The sequence below is a fragment of the Aulonocara sp. 'chitande type north' Nkhata Bay genome, linkage group LG1 (assembly GCF_057382095.1).
Source record: "Aulonocara sp. 'chitande type north' Nkhata Bay isolate Kocher_YH1m ecotype deep benthic linkage group LG1, A_spYH_male_GT1.1, whole genome shotgun sequence".
Lineage (NCBI taxonomy): Eukaryota > Metazoa > Chordata > Actinopteri > Cichliformes > Cichlidae > Aulonocara > Aulonocara sp. 'chitande type north' Nkhata Bay.
Window position 1 is genome coordinate 26,636,385 of NC_141344.1, and position 13,416 is coordinate 26,649,800.

At 38.7% G+C, this 13,416-nt stretch overlaps 1 protein-coding gene across 4 annotated transcripts in view; it reads right to left on the minus strand.

The window, feature by feature from the left end:
- pcdh9 (protocadherin 9) overlaps window positions 1-13,416 on the minus strand; it is a 205,268-nt gene that overhangs the window by 60,925 nt on the left and 130,927 nt on the right. The gene's annotated exons all lie outside the window — the stretch shown is intronic.

Consider the following 13,416-nt stretch of genomic DNA (forward strand, 5'->3'; position numbering starts at 1 on the left):
TGAGCTGAACAAGCTCAAGCATGCTGCTTTTGCACACTGAGCGCTGATCAGGACTGCAGTGTGAATTCATTTTGCCCGAACAATGTAAAATGTAATATATATCATCACGGCCGACTGAGAAGAATTGTCGAATAAAACGTCTATTTTGACTTAAGCCCAGATATTGATGGGGAAAGAGTTTGCACACTGTAAATACAGTCACGTTTCACTGCACAATGACAACCATTAACTGCATGCAAATAAACAAGGAGCACTATTAGAAAAATTCCTCAAAGTGAAAAGTGTAAAAACTTTTGAAAAAACAAACAAACTGTGTTTTCATTAAAGTATTACATAACTGCAAAGGGACAATAAAATAATGGAGGCAAAATTCTATCATGTTTGTCGATTCTACTGCGGGGACTTTTACAGGCTGATTGTTTAGTTTGTGTTGTTAATTTGTTTGGTGCTAGCAAAGTCAAAGGGGCCTGTGGAGCTAACAGAAGTCACCCCCAGGGTGCCCTTCCTATCACATTCTGCAGTCTCACAAGGAAAGGAAAACACAAGTTTTCCTGGGACTATGTCTTGCACATACACACAAACACATATACACGCACACACATGCCATCCTTAAAGCCATCCTGATTGAATTTCCAATTGTTAATTCTGAGTGTCTTTTCCCTTGCTCTAATGACATTTTCCTCAGGCTTTTTCATAAGTCCAGACGCAAGCCTCCAGCTAACCTTTCGTGAGCACAGAGAGGTCCCTGCCACATCCTTGGTGATGACAGACAGAGACGGGTTTTACTGTAATTATTGGCAAAAGCAAAGGTCACCCAATCTGCAGTCTAATGCAAATGACCTCATTATATATTTTAGAACTGCTCCAAACATTCAATTAAACAAAAAGGAAGAATAAAGAAAGGGAATAAGGGGGGGGTTTGCAGTTAGACCCAGGACACTAGCACAAAAACTGGCTTCATATTTAAATACAGTGTGTAAATTGAATAATGATGGATGGAGGGATGGTTTAAACAATTAACTCATATTCTCCAATGACAATTGCAAGTATGACTGGCTGTAAATGCCTTGTAAAACTGCAGGTAAAACTGGGTAAATGTTATTGTCAGTAATTTAAAAACGGCCGCTGATCAGATCTGGCCTTTTGAATGAAGATAACAGGGAGAAGACCTTTCTAAAGGAATTATTGCATTGTTTGTTTCTGTGAAAGCTAATGTATACTGATATGGTAATATAGCGCTATCAGTTTCACATTTGGGGAGACACGCTATGTCTATGAAGCCTGAAAAACACTTTATAAAGAAAACGAAGCCAGCGAAAGAGAAAAGCAATGGAAGGTGGCAGGTGTAGTGTGTCTGCACTTAATTAACAGTGTCTGCATATGTTTTTATTGCTGCTAATGCCAAAGAAGTTGGCCTTAGGCAAGGTAGCCATCTATTTGTTGGCAGCCCTGAGAGTGTCCAGCCAGGAAAACGAACACTGGCAGTTTTTTTTTCTACCAGTTCTTGTCAGACTTATGGAAACACTGTATATTTCACAACACAGTCACATGCAGATTGTATAAATGCATTACAGTTTTATAAAGTGATTTATGTGGCATGAATGTAGTTTAATTATTAATTGATTGGGTGAATAAAAAGTCAAATCCATACTGGAAACAATGTCTGCTATTATCCAAAGCCCAGAATAGTGAACAGCAATCTACATTTTATATGACATGACAAATGTAATATTACAAAGTCGTCTACTTGTATATATGACAAGTGCAAGAAATTATTTAATAGAACAGTACTCTAGAGATGTTATTTCCTTTGATTCTGACTTCTAGCAGAGAAGAAATGGTTTATAATTAATTGGGATAATGGTAGTGTGTGCTGTCAGACACTGGTGGGACCTTGAAAAGATTCTAGGCTCTGTTTGGACAAAGTGGAGAAGTTCAGTGTAAAGAAATAATTCTACATACACCGTAAAATGAATTAGACTTCTTTAAAAAAGTCAATTAAAAAAATATCGTTACAAGCAAAGGAATGTATAAATGTGTAACATTTGAGGATGTAACTGCACTACCACAGTAGCTGTAAGGCTTTAAAATGCACACAGTGATTCTGTGGATGTTTCTGCTTGTGTTTTTGCATATGTTTATTTGTAGGTTTAAGCATGTTTGAAGATGTTTGTATTTCTCTGTTGCTGACTGTCACTTGTAGTAATATTAGCATAAGACCAGCTTAAACTATCCCCGCTGCCAGTTTACAAGATATTATGGCTTATCACGCCTGCTAACCCTTGTTATCCGCTTGTTTTTATAATTTGCCTGACCAAACACAGTCACTTTAACAAACACAAAGCAACTAGCAGCACTTTGCTGCTGGAAGGTTTCAATTCCAGCAAGCCAGCAAATAAACAGGAATAGGATTTGCCCAAGGGTCTTCACAGAAAGCACAATATTAAGTAAAGGGAAAATAAAAACTGCCAGGGGACCATAAATGTCTCATTTGACACCAGCTCCAACTTTATACGTGTTTCTTAAAAAGCATAAATGTGAAGTTTTGCATTCTAAAACCAATCTGTCTGCCTTTGTGTTTTCTTTGAAGTGGGCCAACCCACGTGAGTATTAAAATCATTATTAACACTATTAGTTATTGGAAAGCTCGACAGCAGTTTCATTGATCTCAATTGCTGTTGCCTCTTAAAGACTAAATGCAAGCTAAGCACTTAGTTTATTCTGTTTTTATTATTTTTCCTTTTTGGCACAGTCGGGAGTCACACACACAGCGTATTGTAAAAGTACCGTAGCAGATTCAATGATTTCTCAAGGCACGCTTTGCCTTTTTTGTTAAAATCACTATCAGAATGACTCCACACTAAAGCCTGAATCCCACAGAACACAAAAGCATTATAACTTTTGGTTTTGTAAAACAGAAACAAACAGGGATAGGGCTTATGACACGGAGCGCAGGCTTTCTCTTCGCTTCCCCGTCTTTCTCCTCCTGAGTTTGACCATATGGAGCTCAGTGTGCAAGTCGAAAACAACTTCTGTGTTGTACTGTGTTCCAACCGAACACAATGTAGCACTACATTTCTATCAGGCAGACATTTAATGAGAAGAAGCACACAACGAGAAGTGGTGCATGCGCACGCAGACAAACAAGCGTGCGTACACACATGCACACACAAATAATGCAACCTCCTCACTACCGCAAATAATCTTATCTAACAGCAGTCTGACACCTGCGGTGAGAGAACACTTCCCACGAGTCCGTTCTCACAATCAGACCACTGAGGGAGATCAGTCAACCAGGAAAGCAAAACTCACGAAAAGATCTCTTTCTCTGCCTGCCCTGCTCTCTCGCTCTTGTTCAGGCCTTAGAGCCCAAAGGTGCTCTGCCATCTGCTGGTCACCTTGGGAAAAACTTTATTTTTTTAATATCAACAAAAACCCACTGAAGTGTTTGCCCTTCTGTGTTCCACAGCGAGTGTTGATTGATTCCCCCCCCCCTTTTTTTCTATTGTATCCCCTCTATCTCACACCTTTGTGCTGCTATTGCTGACTTTAACTCTTCCTGACATGACAAAATGACACACCTGAGTTTTTCTAACCCTCAAATAGAAAAAAATGCATGTCCTTGTTTGATATTTTATTGTGTTTTGAAAAAAGTACATTCGTGCATCATACTCTATTCCCCACAGTGTTCATCCACAATCCTGACAAGCTGTAGCATTTCGCAAAACATCAAATCAAGTGACATATTAGCAGCTGATAGACACCGCCTCCTGTCAAGGTAACGTTCGGATTTCCTTTGGGCTCATCCATAAAATGCATCACAGTCGCAGTCAGGCATTGCTTTATTTTGATGACATAAACACAGTCAAAAACAAGCTTTTCGAACTGCTTAAAAAAGATGAAAGACACAGAGATAAAAAGAGTTCCCAAACGTGTTTCTGTAAGTAACACTCAAATAAAAAGTGACAAATAAATCACAATCTTCCCCGTCTTTGATTCTGACTCTAATATTGACGTAGTCTGCTCCCGCTGCCTCTCCAGAGTCTAAGTCTGCTGCCTTCTGCTTTTCATCATTAAATCATAGCTAGGCAGTTCTGAGAAACATCTGCATTCTGCCACATCCACAATAAAGCCTGCGCAGTCACTCCCTCACTTTTTAGCTTACCACAAGCACACGAGTGCACAAAGAAAAAACACAAAGATACATAAATCTAAGTCACATCTGACCCATTTCCCAAATTGCAAGCTTGGGAAAGCGGGCATGTATGTGAGTGCATGTGAGTGCGTGTTTGTATTATCTATCAGCACTGTGCTCTCTCTTTTTCATTTACAGAACACAAGCTTAGCATGTGATTATTAGCGCAGTCCATCATTTTGACTCTTTCTAGCCTAACTGATCTTATAAAGATTTATGGATCCTGTACATAGATTGCATGTTTGTTTATCCGTTTACTGTCTAACTGACATAAGGGACTTTTTTCCCCACCAAAAAGCATAAATCTAGTCTAGTCATACAGCATGCTTGTCACCAGACTCACACTCTCACCTGTCATCTTTCACAGATGACAAAAGCTGTGACAAGCTCCTTCTTGCTTGTGCCCCCAAAGTCCAATTTGCTTGATTTTCATCTGCCAACACTTCCCTAATAAACTAAATCTCATCCCACTTTCATAAGTTATCATGAATACTGCTCCTCCATTGTGTGTGCTTGTTTGAAATGAAAAAAAGAAAGATACTAGTGCTTTACTCTATATTTTTGAGCAAGCTACCATATTTATGACATGTAGCAATCTAACATAAAAACATAATAAAGTCAAGAATCTCAAAAAAACTGTATATACAACTATGAAAAAATATAGTTGCAAGTCCGATGAACTGATAAGTATATTAAAGTTTCTTAATAAATTTGAAAGGCCCAGGATGGATTCGAACACAGGACTTTGCACTAACCTTCCTGCATATTGGTCACTAGCTGACTTAAAAAACAAACAAACAAGTGGCGCCCCCTTGTGAAATAGTGGAAACTGAATGTTTGATTTGGCTGATTTTTACACCACATGGCGCTTCCTGACACAACCCCCCCCCAAGGGATTTGTGTCGCTTCCCACAATCAAACTAAGGATCTTTCAAATAATTAGGCAAATTTGGAAACCACTACACTTAGATACAGATAGAGGGAAGCGCCACTTTTTCAAATGTTAAATACACTCACAATGTATATCAGCCAATAGAAAAACAGAATACTTGGTTACATGATGACCAATCTCTACACAATAACTAATAAGAATTCATTAATACTTAAATAAAAAAGACTGAAATGAGTAAATGCGTATGAGTAGTCAGTGACATAAACACATGAAATGACTGATGTTGCCATTAGGATAGAGGGATAGATTGATGCATGCTATAAAGTAAAACAATGCGACTGAACATTTTTTTTGTCTCTGAAAAGAGCAGGAAAATCTCTAAACTAAAAAGATCTGACCTGAAAAGGCTTCTTCAGAAGGGTGAAATTTCATTTATAATTAATGTCATCTAACTCTACCTGGGGCTAGATTTGGACATCTTAGACTCATCTACTTTTATTTTCCTCGCCGAACTGCAGCTCTTTCTTTTCTGTAGGAGGTTTCACTCCCCTCTCCCCGTACATCTACCTCTCCCTTTTCATCCTAACCTTGGTATGCTGTTAAAGAACCTGACTTGGCTGAGTGAGAACTGTGAGACAGTTGTAACTCAACCAGCTTCCCTATGTGCCTCAAGCTGAGCTGAAGAAACCTGTGCAACTGCCACAGAGCATTAGCTACAAAGTTAACCACTACTGACTCACTCATCGGCTCTACCCTCTGCCGACATCCAAATCCATAAAATGAGAGACACAGCAATTCTTCTCTATGTGTGTCTCCTGCATCAGGATGAAGGATTTGACAGTCAGAGACAGTTAACTACAGAGCAGAGCAGTGCTCTGAGCACTGAATGGGGAATCTTGATGTGTTTATGAGTTACAGTCCATGTGATCTCGCTGCTACACTCAGCTGTAGACAGTGAAGTCGGTGTTCGGTGGTACTGCGCTGATAAAATGAATGACGGATACTAAAAAAACCCAAATCCAAATCAAGTAAAACATGTTAACGGTCCATTAAAACCACCGATTTATTTTGTAGGGAAATATAGAATTATCACAATGTACACTATAATTCATAATAACCTACAACCCTATTACTTGTCATGAAATCCTATTTGTGAGTCCATTACATCAAATAGGTGGAAGCACACGTTTGTTTAGTTGGATCTGTGTTTATCCTGTGGAAATAATGGCTATTTACACAGCCATGATTATCCAGCTTTTAGAGATCAAATGTAAATCAATGCAGTGCAGTCTGGTTGACTGGCAACTGGTAATTTAAATTTCACAATGGTTCCTTGGTTTCTTTAGGTTATATAATTAATAACCTATATACATATATAACATAAAACATTTAATATAATTTTTGCACAGTCAGTTCATCAATTCCAGCATATTAATTGAAAATAATAGCCATAAAGTTTAACAACATTATGTTCTGAGAATGTCATTTCTGCTTCCAATACGATAAATTGCACTGAAACAAATTCAATCTTCATTTCTTAATCTCAGTTTTAATGAATAGAATACATGATTAGATAAACAGTCAAGTAGAGTTTGGTTGGAAAGATTCCTCCATCTTATCAGGTCAGCGAAAAGGTAACTCTAACCAAACTGGTGACGCGCCACAAAGTTTTATAATATAACGAGAAGCTTGTCTGATAATGCAGCTTAAATGGAATCTGAAAGGATAGCTGCTGTTTAAACAAAGCACAGCAGTAAAAGGCTATTGCACAGTTTTGTAATCAGACTTGGTGTTTGAAGTTATGGTCCGAGTTGCAAAACCTTTGTTGAATTTTATGCCACACCAAGAAAACCTTTTTCCAGAGAGAGAAGGACATTTTGTAATCTCTGTTCGTGTTAAAACACTTGAGAAGGCAACTTGTAACCTCTCCCAAAAGCAGCAGATGTTCATGCCACTTGGTAATGGAAAGAAAGTGATAACGGAAGGGATGTTTGATACTGAAGCACCATGGCAAGGTGTTGACAGCGCCACCAAATATCCTTATCGACACCCTGCACTTGCGGTACGTGTCAGCCGTTATGGTGCTACATGGGCTTACACACTAGACATATTGGTGCTTGTATACACTAAGATGTTACACGTCTAACATGTTTACTGAAAACTCTTCAAAATGTTTCCAAAGTGTGTGCTCTGGCTATAAAATATAGATGTGAATAGCGAATTATGATATTCAGTGTACTTTGGAGCTTAGTTTTACCTCTAAGCAGATGGTGGATTTCTGTACCTACATGCTTTCAATGGATTCAGGTGAGTACAAGTTACAGAAAATTAGAACTACAGTAACTTTCTGTTCTTTTATCTGACAGGAATTCACAGTACAGACATACATTAAGCTCTAGCCATAATAATTAATTTTATGGCCAATGATGTTACTAACAATAATTGTGATGCAGCTAATCATCTGAAAAAAAAATCACCCAGACCCTTTTTCCATTTGTTTTGTTGCCAAGCAGCCAGTAATTTCCATCCAACCGTTCCTAGTGAAAGCAAGGTGCCAGCATAATGCATAGTGGTGGATAGTGTGTGTCACAGTGCATAATTTGTTTTTGTTTGTATGTGATCGCCTGCCTGTTTGCATTTTGGGGGAGAGTGTGACAAAAAAGGAGCAGTTCTCAGTTTCTCTGCTATGTTTTGCATTTCTTCCTCAGAAGGAAAACCATTCAGCTGCTGCTTTATACATACATACATTTGTATATGGGATGGGTAGATAAAAATTAATGCTGATCTTGAAGGAGATAATTTGTTTTCCTTTCCTGAGGTATGATCTAACACTGATAGAGAATAATTATCATTTTACAGCTCAGCAAGCAGCAGCGTTAGCCTGAGTATACCCCTCACTTACGCCTCTCACTGTTTTTTGCAAATTTTCTATATATATGTCATATATTACTATTTTATGTTCAGATTCTTTGGGCTATTTTCTTCTCAGGTCTCCCCTGTTAACAAAAGACATATATATATAAAAAAAAAGAAAAAAAAGAAACATGAATACAGATGAACAACGCTCAAATAAAAAAAATCCAAATATTACAGCATATTACACCATATAACAGTATATTTTAAAAATTCTGACTTCTATTTAGGGGTCCAGATAAATGGGCAGAGCTCATAATCAACATGATATAGTTGTTCTACGTTTGACTGACATTATCACAATAAGATGAAACATTGCTATACTATATAATTGCACATGGCAACCCAAAGTTGGGTACGCAGTTAAGAAAACGAACAGATGGAAATCGGCTCATCAGGATCAATGACCAGCAGCTCCAACTATGACCAGTAATTTAAGATTGTTCCACATGCACAGCCTGTTCCTAGAAACTGTGGTCCAATATAAATCATGCAAAAATGAATCAAGCCACCAATTCTCTGTCAGTTTCCCCCACTTTTGGTGGTATAAGCAGTCTTGATGAACCTAAGCAGTTCAACGGGGCACAGGACTGTTGCCATGGCAACTCATTCTGATCATGTTTTTAAAAAAAATGGCTGTGAGCGTAAAGGAGATTATTGTTAATGCGCTCCTCATTGGTCAAATGTAAATAACTAGAGTTTTCCACGCACGTTCGTTGGCCCCCAGCATGACTGATACTGTGCTTTAACACTGATATACAATCCTTTGCGTTTTATCTTTATGGCTGGAAATGCCCCCTGGTGTGAAATTTCTGGTTTGATCAGTAGAGTAAGTTGTTGTTTCTTGGTTTGACAGTTGGCTGTAAACAGAAAATATCTGCTATGCTGCTAAGTTCTGAACAATATCAACTGTACAGAAAGCACCATGGTCTCTGCTGTCAGTTCAGCTGCGTCTCCTCACCAAATCTGGCAAGATACAGAGTTAATGTGCAGCAGGGGCGCTGTTGACTTACACCACCAGTAAAATATGGGTGACTCTGAACAACTCTTCTTGAAACTAAACAAGCCTAACCAAGACAGGTCTGTAACTTTAGAATCCCAATAACATCACTAAATGGATGCCAGAGTTAGCTTCTTCTTGTACTGGGTACCCGGTGGCTCTACTGTTACCAGATGTGAGATGACTGTGTGAAATGGATAAATATGTATTGCATTCTATCAGCACCAAGTTTACTTTCTTCCTCCTTTCTTCTTTAGTCATCGTTCTTTTTCTCTCTGCGTGTTTTCCTGACCTGCTCAGTGGCAGCTTCTGTACTCTAAGTACTTACACCAACAGCCTAAGGCAGGATGCCCTGATTTCCCATAGAGGGAAAATGGCTTGCCTGTGATGGCAGTGTCTTTTATACGGGTGCTGAGGTTGTGGCAGTAGATAGTTGTACTTAACAGCTGATCTTCTCTAGCCACTATGCCCACTGACTAGAGCTTTTTCCAGCAATAGGGTAGCATTCTTGTTTCTGAGAAGAATTTTAAGCAATAAACAAGCACAAGGAGACATTTAGTCATGTTAACGATCGCTGAACACTGAAATTACATGTGTCCTATAGTACTTTTTGGATTTTTTTATTTGTTTGTTGGCAGATTTAAAAGAAAAGTAAAGCTAATCTAAGAAAAGGCTGCTTCAAACATTTATCCAACCATTATTTAAAGAAACTATTAAAATAAGGAATCACAATATCAATTATAGACTATGACAAAGAAAAAAGGTGACATATTGACCAGATCTCAATTATTCATGTGATTTTATGTTATTACAAAGTAAAACAGCCCATTTGAATCCTGCCACCTAAGGCTGAGAATCAGACTAGAGATATGCAGCATTCCCGGTGAAGACTGCAGGCTTGTCACATACCCCTATTATACAGAGGTGTCATTCCTTCAGTAATGATTTCAGTTTGGCACAAATATGTGTTTTGCAAGGCATGGATACGCACTCAAAATATTATTTGCTGTTGAAGAATATCCTCGAGCAATAACTTATTACACATCTAGTAATAAAATCCCTAGAGAGAGAAAAACAAAGATGTCTGGAAGTTACATAAGCTGTAGCACAAGCTCAGCTGTTTTCGTAAAGATGGGTACCTCCGTTCCCTATCCATATAAAAGAAAACTAAATGGCATAGACTAAGAAAAACTAGTACATAAGTGTTTATAAATTTGCATGTGCTCACTTGGGATTCTCTTACAACTTGGCAAATAATAATCCAACTGAGACACAGCACTGCCATCAGAGAAAAAAAAGAAAGAGAAAAAAAGCAAAGTATATTGGCTTTTCCCTCTCATCATCTCTTGTTACCAGTTTATGACAGAAGTGCAAGGGGAGAAAGACAATATTGGTGTGAGGAAAATGGAGATGACAGACAGGACCAAGAGAAAAAAATGATGTAGAGTGAAAATCCCAATATTAGTTTAAAGAGACAGCTGCAATATTCAAACAATCATTCACAAGCACTGGCTCCAATGGCTCACTGGCAGCATGTAAACAAACTTAATGTCTACAGCCTGTATCACCATGAATCTCATAACCCGTCTTGGCCCTGAAGCCTTTTCTCAGCCTCCCCCACGAGTCCGGCAGCTTATCACATAAACGATTATTGACTGCTGTGCAACTCATCAATACGATCAGTGCAGTTTTACATATGGTAAGCCAGGCAACTTCATCATTGTAAGCCAGTAGAGGCAGGACGCCTGAGAAGCAATAGTGCTACACTAGCTTCTACAATAAGATGCATTTCTTTAAATTGAACGTGGGCTATACTGGATTACCGTAAATGAGAATATTCTGTTGAAAGCGTATTGATTTATCTCATCATGTCTTCCTAGATGTATCTGTTAGGACAAATTAAAGGTAAAAGTGAGGGCAGAGCAATTAAGAATTAAGAGCGAATTGCTGCAAAACAAAAGCTCACGTACCGCAGTTGTTTGATGATGCACTGTATTGGTACATAAAATGGTGCCTCAGGTCTTGCAGCTGAGCCAAAACAACTTAATGGATTAATTGGAAACCAACAGAGATAATTAGGCCTTTGGGGTTGTATGATTCCACCCCTCGTCGACTGTTGCCTCAGAACTGTGATGTAGTGCGTTCCTGCTGTGTAATCGAGATAATTAGCAAGAATGTTGTGTCACTGTCCAAAGATTAGCAAAAGGGAAAGGCCAAACCAGGCTCATTAAAATGTGGTTCCAACTTAGACAGACTTGATAGGATTTCTTTACTGACAGAGGTTACGTCTGGTTTTCGTTTACCTTATTTGTGTCCTGAAGGAAGAGAGAGATATAAAAAGATAATTTTTATTTCATCTCGTGAAAAGTGTTGTTCTCTTCATGAACAGACACCACAATTAGTGGAAATGATCCAGCCTTTAATTTGGCACCCATTAACTAGCTTGCACATGAATACAAAGACACTTTAAAAAAAATGGAGAATGATGCACACTATCTTCATATATGTTTGTCTTGATGAAAAATTACTAGGGATAGGTAGCGGTTAGCTGAGACTAACTGAGCCAAGGCTTCAGTTGTTTACTGTGCTCCTATTATTGGATGCCAAGGTGTCCTTCTGTGAGGCTGACAGGCACTGAGTAGTAGGCCAAATTGATTGGTCTGCTCTTGCCCACCAAAAGGACCTGAACTCAATTTGCTTGTGATGGCTTCAATTTCCTGGCTGGACAAAATCCCCCCACTCCTCTCTCCCTTGCTCTCTCTCTCTCTCTCAGCATCCCTTCCTCGCTCAAGAGCTGTCATTTAATTTCATTACTCAACAGGGGAGGTTCATGCCCTGTCACAGTTTCTGCCTTTTGTCCCTTGTTCTGTTCATATGACGCTTACCATCATTTGCCAGAAAGAAAGGCTTGTTTTTAAGACGCCGGTCGTTTGAGTTTTTTCCTGGAATAGTATAATTTGCAGTTTTTGCCTGGCAACATCCGTACCGAACCTCAGTACATTCTGTTTTCATTAAAGGAGGGTTGGGGGCTTGATTATTCTTCTGCCCTGTAGATGAGAAAGCAAGAGAGCACATTTTCAAGAAAAGCTCCTTTTTAGGGTGTCAAAAGATAAAAGCAAAGACATAATACGGAAAGTAAAGTCCACATAAACATGCTGCCTGGCTCCATTTGGGTGTGGCGTCTGAAATAAGTGGAAGACTCTGGTGGAGAGATATTTTACAGATCGGTTTTGTGTCATTATTCATGCCAGTATTAAGCTGGTTATTCAAGAATAAGTCATCAAAGGTAGGACTAATTTAGGTCTTGCTTTACAAAGCTTATTTTCTTCCGCAACATTTCTCAGGAGCAAAGACCCAATTTGCTTCTCCCAACATACTCTAGCAACATTTCGTAAACTAATTTCCGATGCACATAATGCCTACACGGTCAACGGCTGATTAGAAAGAAAACAGGATCTAACACTGGAGTTGAGCAGAGGTCTTTGATGTGATTACCTTACATGTTTTGGCCCTGCTTTTGTTGCTTTAAGATAAACATGCAGAGCCACTCAGCATATGCCAGCTTATGTCAAGATGAAAGATTTTACAAGCCATTATCAGAGACCTGCAGATTGTTCTGAGGGTATTAGCTGGCCTCAGAAATGTGCTACAACTGCAAAGATCTTGCCCTGATTTCAGAAACTGTGGATGAGGGGTCAGCCTCTCAGCACTTTTAGATGATCTCAGTGACTGGCAGGAGATTAAGGGTTGGCAAAATGGGAGGTCTTAAAGATAGCCAACAACGTAGTTTATAATATAACATTTAAAAAAAAAAAAAGAGTCCTGACACATTCACAGAATATTCTATCAGGAATCCAAAAAAAAAAAAAGCCAAGAGGAATTTGCAACATCCCTCTATCATTTTCTCTTGTTTTTACTCCCCTTTATCTCAGAGGATATGCTCTCTTCTGGGTGTATTTACCAGCGGTCTTATAAGCTTTTACCTCCAGGAAACAAGCGGCTGATCTTGCTCATATTTTACAATGATTCATCTTGCTCAGTATCAACCACGAGGCATAAATGCGATACAACTAAATTAAGGCCGCTCAGCCAGACAAACAAGCTGGGGAATTTCAAACCTATGCCTTTTTTTTTCCATCTTGCTTTGTGAGCCAGTCCAATTTATTGCTATATTAAGACAGATTTCTTGCTGTTTTTTCATGTTATACCTGTTTACCATATACTGTGTGTGTATATTTATATACAAAAAACAAGTAGTTTTTTACAGGGCTCTATGCAGACTTTGGAAAAACTAAATATACCTCATGATTTAGTAGCTTGAAGTCTCCTACATGATTGTGGCACACTCTTCTGTACAAAGTTGCTTGAGTTCATTGCAATTTGCATGCATTTGTTTATGCACAGCCACAATCCTGG